Below are 9163 nucleotides of genomic sequence, written 5' to 3' on the forward strand. Positions count from 1 at the left end.
GGGATTACATTATATATACATAATATTAAAGATTAAAAATATAAAATAGGATTCAGAAGTATACATCATCCAACTTATAGCTATTATCTGAAGAGTGTTTATTTTGTTTCAAGCACAGTTCTAAATATTTTATATATATTAACTCTCTTAATAAAACAATTACTCTTATGATGTAACATTGATATTATCCTTCCTTTTTCAAAACTGAGAAGACTGAGGAAAAGAGATATCATATAGCTTACTTAAGAAAGTTAAGTATAGGGATGCCATAAGATGGTGGAGGACTAGGATGGGAAGATCACTTTCTCCCCCAAAAATACATCAAAACATCATGTGGTCAACTTCCACAAAAGAGCATATACATGCTGACAGAGGACTCCAGACACCTCACAAGGCAAACCAATCTCTTCTAAATAAGGTAGGACAAAGAATAAAGATAAAATGGGAGACAAAGGATTTGGGGATGGACCTGTCCTGGGGAGGGAGTTGTGACAGGGGAGGTTTCCACACAATACCAAATCCTCTCACAGGTGGGTGAGTGGGGAGCTTCAGAATCACAGAGGGCAGCATAACCTATATATATATAGGTTATGTGTGTATATATATATATATATAAACACATAAATTATGTTATATTTATACATATAAATTATATGTACATAACATATATATATGTTGTGTATATATATATATATTATATATATATATATATATATATATATATATTTTTTTTTTTTTTTCTGCTCCTGGTTGCCTCTCTCCCTCTTCTGTCTTCATTTATCTGTATAACCCTGTGAAGCTCTTTGGGTGTTCCTGGCTGTGTATAGGCTAGAGACAGGGATTGAGAAGATGCAACAAATGTTCAACAAGGACATAGAAGAAATAAAGAATAATATATATATATATATATATATATATATATATATATGTATAAACAGAAATCATGCCAAATAGCAATTACCAGCTGAGAAGTGGCTCACACACTTGCATCCACCTAAGTGAGTGGAGCCTAGGTACAGAGGTCTAGGCTGCATCATCAGTCCTAAGGGAAAGGACTGGCGTTGAATGCCATGAGGACACTCTGAAGGAACTAATGTGACATAGCACAGACAAAATGGGGAAAACCCAAACCACAGGAATGCCAGAGAGACAAAGTAAAATAAAGGGCCTTTCCTGCAGGAAGGCTCTAATGCCACACTGTGATCATTAGTGTCCTCACAGAACAAAGGAGTGCACCCTAGTGAATACCAAAGGAGAGCAAGTCATTTGCCTTTTATGGCTCTCCACAGAGGCAGAAAGGCAGGTGTGCAACAGCCAGAGGTGGAAGACAAGGGGCTGCCGCAATCTCGGCCCCAGAGACTGCATCTCCTCCCAAGCTATGAGAGGGCTTTTATTGCTAACCATGTCCTCCTGGGATCTGGGACAGTTCATATCTACTGAGAATGTCACAGACCAAGATCAGGTCCCCTGAGGGGACACACGGCCCATGTGGGACTATGCCTTCATGGCCCACCTGGGAGCCTAGAAGGTGCACAGTGCCTTGGGCTGTGCAAACTCCTGTGTGCTCCAACCACTGCTAGGACTCCACACACGTGCCAGCAGCATTTGCAGTGTTCTTCCCTCTCCACAACACAACTGAGCAAGTAAGTCCAAATAAGTGGCCACTTTTGTCCCCTCTTGTTAAGGCAGAGATCAGACACTGAAAATACTTAAAAGCAGAGGAGAACAACCTAAGGAAAAGAAAGATAGGGGGACTGCCCCAGAAGTGGTAGTGCAACAGAATACAATCTTGCAATTAGGCTGAGACTGCATTTGAGGGGCAACTGCAGACTTTGAAAACAAGTACAAGTCAGAAGAGGGGAATATCTGACATTGAACTGGTCCCACACTGCCCACAACAGCTCCAGAAAAATTCCTAGATATATTTTTATTTATTATTATTACTGTTTAATTTTTTTTTAATTTAAAATTTCTTATCATTTTTATTCTTATTTGTTCTCTTCTCTGTGTCTTTCCTTTCTTCCCCTTCTCTTTTTTCCACTCCTATTGTCCTAATATGGCTCTTTATTACTTCTTTAACTTTTATTTTTCATAGCTTACTTTTACCTTTCTAAAAAAAAAAAAAGCCTTTTAAAAAATAAATTCTGTATTTTTTGTATTTGATTTTTTTTATATTGTAGTTTTGAGAGCCAAATTTTTATTCTAGGTTTTTAATTTTTGATCTTTTGTATTTAATTTTGTACCATTTAGTCTGATTTTTCATATCCATTTTCACTTAGGGATTTGATTACCAGCTTGATCACTCCCCTCTTTTTTGACTCTCCCTTTTCCGCTCATGGTTGTCTCACTCCCTCTTCTGTCTTCTTTTATCTGTATAACTCTGTGAAGCTCTTTAGGTGTTTCTGGCTGTGAATAGGCTAGACACAGGGATTGAGAAGATGCAACAAATGTTCAACAAGGACGTAGAAGAAATAAAGAATAATCAATCAGTAATGAACAATGCAATAACTGAGATTAAAAACCCTTTGGAGGGAACCAACAGTAGAGTAATGAGGTAGAAGAAAAATAAGTGAGCTGGAAGATAGAAGGTGGAAATAAATGGAAGAGACTGAAAAAAATAATAAAAAGAAAAGTGAAAAAAATAATAATAAAAAGAAAAGAGAACATCATAAGAGACCTCTGGGACAATATTAAGTGCCCAAACATTGAAATCATAGGCATTCCAGAAGAAGACAAAAGGAATGAGCATGAGAAAGCATGAAAGTGAAAGTGAAGTCGCTCAATCGTGTCCGACTCTTAGCAACCCTATGGACTGCAGCCTACCAGGCTCCTCCATCCATGGGATTTTCCAGGCAAGAGTACTGGTGTGGGGTGCCATCGCCTTCTCTAAGAAAGCATGAGGAGATAGTAAAAAACTTCTCTAAAATGGTGAAGGAAGTAACCACTCAAATCTAAGTCCAGAGAGTCTCATACAGGAAAAACCCAAGGAGAAACAAACCAAGACACATGTTAATCAAACTAACAGAAACTGAACACACACACACACACACACACACACACACACATACACATTAAAAGCCAGCAAGGGAAAAGCAACAAATAACATACAAGTGGATTCCCATAAGGATAACAGCTGATCTTTCAACAGAAACTCTGCAAGCCAGAAAGGAATGGCAGTGTATAGTTAAAGGAAAGAAAGGGAAAACCTATAACCAAGACAACTGTATCCAGCAAGAATCTCATTCAGATCAAAAGCTTTACAGACAGGCAAAAGCTAAAAGGATTTAGCACCACTAAACCAGGTCTTCAAGAAACGCTAAAGGATCTTCTGTAGACATGAAACACAGAAAAGTTTTATAAAAATTAACCCAAAACAATAAAGTAAATGGTAACAGGATCATACTTATCGATAATTACCCTAAATATAAATGGTTTAAATGCTCCAAACAAAAAATAAAGGCTAGCCAAATGGATACAAAAACAGAACTGTTATTTATGCTGCCTACAAGAGACCCACCTCACACCTAGGGACACATTCAGACTGAAATTAAGGGTCTGGAAAAAAGGTATTTCATGCAAATGGAAAATAGAATAAAGCGGGAATAGCAATACTCATCTCAGATAAAATAGACTTAAAGACTGTTATAAGAGACAAAGAAGGACACTACATAATGACCAAGGGATCAATCTAAGAAGATAAACAATTATAAATATATATACACCCAACATAGGAGTACCTCAATACATAAGGCACATGCTAACAACTATTAAAGGGGAAAATGACAGTAACATGATAATGGTGCTGGATTTTAACACTCCACTCACACCAATGGAAATATCATCCAGACAGAAAATTAACAAGGAAACACAAGCTTTAAAGGATACATTGGTCTAGTTAGACCTAGTTGATATCTACAGGGCATTTCATACAAAAACAATGCATTTCACTTTTTTTTCTCAAGCGCACATTGTACATTCTCCAGGATGTGGCCACATCCTGGGCCACAAATCCAACCTTGGTAAATTTTTAAAAAATGAATTAAAAAATGAAATAATTCTAAGCATCTTTTCTGATTATAATGGTGTAAGATTAGATATTAGCAAGAGGAAACAAGCTGCAAAAAACACAAACAAATGAAGGCTAAGCAACATGCTTCTGAATAACCAACAAATCACTGAAGAAATAAAAAAGGAAGTCTAAATATGCATAGAAACCAATGATAATAAAAACATGACAACCCAAAACCTTTTGGATTCAGTAAAAGCAGTGCAAAGAGGAAAGTTCATAACAATGTAATTCTATGTCAACAAAGAAGAGAAACATCAAATAAATGGCCTAACCTTATATTAGAAACAACAACAACAACAAAATTAGTACAAGACACCATAAATGTTAGTGCAAAAATAAATGAAAAAGAAATGAAAGAGATCAAAGCAAAGATCAATAAAACTAAAAGCTGGTTCTTTGAGAAGATAAACAACATAGACCAACAGCTAGCCAGACTCATCAAGTTAAAAAAAAAAAGGAAAACACAAATCAATAAAATTAGAAATAAAAATGAAGAAATTACAACAGATAACACAGAAATGCAAATGCCCTTAAGAGACTACTGTGAGCAACTTTATGGCAATAAAATGTACAACTTGGAAGAAATGGACAAATTCTTAGAAAAGTATAACTTTTCAAAACTGAACCACAAAGAAATAGAAAATCTGAACACACCAGTCTCAAGCATGGAAATTGAAACTGTAATAACAAATCTCCAACAAACAAAAGGCCAGGACCAGATTGCTTCACAGGGAATTCTACCAAAAATTTAGAGAAGAGTTAACACATATCCACCTCAAGCTGTTTCAGCAAATTGCAGAGGAAAAGAAAACTCCCAAACTCATTCTCAGTCATGCTGATACTAAAACCAGACAAAGATGCTACAAAAGAAAGAAAACTGCAGTCCAATATCACTGATTAATATAGATGCAAAAATCATCAACAAAATTCTAGCAAACAGAAGCCAACAACATATTAAAAAGATTATGCATCATGAGCAAGTGGACTTTATTTCAGGGATGCAAGGATTCTCAAAATTTGCAAAATAATCAATATAATGTACCATATTAATAAATTGAAAGGGAAAACCTTATGATTATTTCAATAGATGCAAAGAGAGCCTTTAATAAAATTCAGTATCATTTTTGATAAAAGTTCTCCAGAAAGTAAGTATAAAAAGAACATATATCAATATAATTAAAGCCATATACAACAAATACACAGCAAATATTATCCTCAGTGGTGAAAAACAAAGTATTTCATCTAAAATCAGCAATAAGACAAGGGTGCCCACTCTCACCTCTATTATTCAACATATTTTTGAAAGTCCTAGCCACAGCAATCAGAGAAGAAAAAGAAATAAAGGAATTCAGATTGGAAAATAAGTAAAACTCTCACTTTTGCAGATGACATGATTTTCTACACAGAACATCCTAAAGATGCCACCAGAAAATTACTAGAGCTAATCAATGAATGTAGTAAAGTCTCAGAATATAAAATTAATACAAATAAACCCCTTGCATTCCTATATACTAACAATGAAAAATCAGGAAGAGAAATTAAGGAAATAATCCCATTCACCATAGCAATAATAAGAATAAAATATTTGGGGATAAATTTACCTAAAGAAACAAAATACCTATTATACACACATATAACTATAAAACACTGATGAAAGAAATCAAAGATGACACAAATAGATGGATAAATATACTGTGTTCTTGGATTGGAAAAATCTATGTAGTGAAAACAAGTATACTGCCCAAAACAACCTATTGATTCAACACAATCCCTATTAAATTAACGATGGTATTTTTCACAGAACTAGAACAAAAAAATTCACAATTTGTATGGAAACACAAAAGACCTCAAATAGTCAAAGCAATATTGAGAAAGAAGAATAGCACCTTATCTTTGACAAAGCAGGCAAAAATATACAGTGGATAAGACAGTCTCTTCAGCATGTGGTGTCAGGATAAATGGTTAACTCCATATAAAAGAATGAAACTAGAACACTTTATAACTCCATGCCCAAAAAATAAACTCAAATGTATTAAAGAGCTAAATGTAAAACCAAAGACTATAAAACTCTTAGAGGAAAACATAGGCAAAACACTCTCTGATGTAAATGAACCAAGATCCTCTATGACCCACCTCCAAGAGTAAGGGAAATGAAAAGAAAAATAAACAAATGGGATCTGATTAAATTTAAAAGCTTTTGAACAGTGAAAGAAACTATAAGCAAAGTGAAAACACACCCCTCAGAATGGGAGAAATAATAGCAAACAAAAAATTGACAAGGGATTAACTTCCAAAATATACAAGCAGCTCATGCAGCTCAATGCCAGAAAAATGAACAACCCAGTCGAAAAGTGGGAAAAAGACCTAAACAGACATTTCTCCAAAGAAGACATACATATGGCAAAAAAAAAAACATGAAAAGTTGCTCAACATCACTCATTATTAGATACATGCAAATCAAAACCACATTGAGTTATATACTCATGCCTGTCAGAGTGGCTATCATCAAAAATTCTGTGAACAATAAATGCTGGAGAGCATGAGAAGAAAAGGGAACCCTCTTACACTGTTGGTGGGAATGCAAACTGGTACAGCCACTATGGAAAACAGTGTGGAGAGTCCTGAAAAAATTGGGAATAGAACTGCCATTCGACTCAGAAATCCCACTGCTGGGCTTATACTCCAAAGAAACCATAATTGAAAGAGACTCCTGTACCCCAATGTTCATTGCATCACTGGTTACAATAGCTAGGACATGGAAGAAACTTAGACGTCCATTGGGAGATGAATGGGTAAAGAAGTTGTGATACATATGCAAAATGAATATTACTCAGCTTTAAAAGGAATGCACTTGAGTCAGTTCTAATAAGGGGGATGAAACTGGAACCTATTAAACAGAGTGAAGCAAGTCAGAAAGAGAAATACAAATACTGTATATTAACGCATATATATGGAATTTAGGATGGTGCCAATGATTCTAAATGCAGGGCACCAAAAGAGATTCATACAATAAAAACATATTTTGAGCTCAGGGGGTTAAGGTGAGGGTGGGATGACTTGAGAGAATAACATTGAAACATGTACATTATCATATGTAAAATAGATGGCCAGTGCAAGTTCGATGCATGAAGCAGGGCACCCAAAGCCAGTGCTCTGAGGCAACCCAGAGGGATAAGGTTGGGAGGGAGGTGGGAGGGGGTTTCAGGATGAGAGAACATATGTATACCTGTGGCTGATTCACAGCAAAAACCATCGCAAAGCTGTAAAATAATTATTGGCCAATTAAATTAATTTTTAAAAAGTCATCACATTAAATAAATATGTCACTTGGAAATAAAGAGGTGGGCACATATATGTGTTGAGAACACAATGGTTGAAAAGGGAGGAACTGTAAATATGGGCACATATCTCAGAAGTTCAGGCTTCCAGACACAGGGGTTTCATAATACTAGATGGCCTAATTGTTCACAATATTAAGTGGCATTTGGAATTAGCTACAGTAAGGGATTTAAAGTTGCCTGGAGGATGGGCACAGAAAGGCTGATTCTGCATGCTCTGTCACTTGGGAGGGTGGAGCTGCTGTGCCTTCCTGTCGACCTCTGTCTTGCAAAAGGTACAGAAATAGGAGGGATGGATTTAGTCGTCTGCCATCATTCCTTTCACTGGGTCCTTCTCTCTCATCTCACTTGGCTGTCTCTTCCTTTCTTCTTCCATCCTTTGAATGTTGTCCATAGTCAGGTCAATCCACTTATTGAGCAGACCAAACAGATGTCTATTTGTTGTAAAGAGATGCCATTATTGCTTTTTATTAAATTTTTTCCACTTTATTCTGCAAGCACTCCCTCCCCCATCTTGAACTTTACAGTATCCAGCTTGTATGCACAGAAGTATGGAATATCTTTCTGATTTATAAATTCTTGCTTCCTATTAGGACTCAATAGTCCTTGGCCTGTTTTGAAAGATTTAAATTATTCTGAGTCTTCTTCTGCTTTGTAATGCTTACTAAGTACTTTGTTTCTATCCACAATGTCTATATAACGGCTTCCACATGTTTCCATGCCTGAGTCTCCAGTTAATGTATATTCTCCTGGGTGCCAAGATCTGGTTTTTTGCCAGGTTTCAATTTTAATCAAAAAGCCTTCTTTCATGTACTCACTTATATTAACAGGTCTGCAATAAGAGTTATCATGCCATGCTTTTTCAAATATATTCAGGGTTCCCTCTTGGACCAGCATTTGAAAAAACATGGGCAATTTGCTCTGTAAGTGGTAGACCTTGTGTGTGTGTGTGTGTGTGTGTGTGTGTGTGTGTGTGTGTTTGTGTGTGTGTAGTGGCCTTTCTCACTGTTCTTTTTATAGGTCTTTTTTGTCAAGACCTTCACATTTTCACCACCACTCATTTCATTTCCACTGGCCCCAGCCATGGAATACAGCTGCCCTACTTGATATTCTTTTACAGACATAGGTAGGATGACCCCATACTCCTTGAGCAGGATTATGTTTCTTCCAAGATGCAGAGCTACTGACTGCCTGTTCAGCTCCCAGTGATCTTCCCAGCAATGACAGTCATGGCTCAACTGGACTGCCTGTGCTACTTCTCTGTGGCCTGCTCTGTCTCCACCACCCTTGTGGTCACCATTTATGCCCCTGCCACCCCTGCCTTGCCTCTCCATCAATCATTTCTTTTAAAAACAAGCCCAGATACCAGTCGAAAGAAAGCTATAAGATACTGATGAAAGAAATCAAAGATGACACAGATGAAATGATATATCACGTTCTGGGATTAGAAGGATCAATAATGTGAAAATGACTATAATACCCAAAGCAACCCATAGTTTCAATGCAATCCTATCAAATTAGCAACGACATTTTTTTATAGAATTAGAATAAAAACAAAATTACAATTTGTATGGAAACACAAAAGACCTGAAATAGCCAAAACTATCTTGAGAAAGAAAAGCACAGCTGGATGAATCAGGCTTCTTGATTCCAGATGATACTACAAAGCTGCAGTAATTGAGACTGTATGGTACTAGCACAAAAACAGAAAAACAGAGAAAAAAAAACAGACCAACAGCATAGGATAGAAAGCCCA

At 36.3% G+C, this 9163-nt stretch overlaps 1 pseudogene; it reads right to left on the reverse strand.

Annotated features, from left to right (window-relative positions):
* Positions 1 to 7705: 7705 nt before the first annotated feature.
* LOC113877419 lies at positions 7706 to 8741 on the reverse strand (annotated as a pseudogene).
* Positions 8742 to 9163: the final 422 nt, after the last annotated feature.

Source organism: Bos indicus x Bos taurus, chromosome 19 (genome assembly GCF_003369695.1).
Source record: "Bos indicus x Bos taurus breed Angus x Brahman F1 hybrid chromosome 19, Bos_hybrid_MaternalHap_v2.0, whole genome shotgun sequence".
NCBI lineage: Eukaryota > Metazoa > Chordata > Mammalia > Artiodactyla > Bovidae > Bos > Bos indicus x Bos taurus.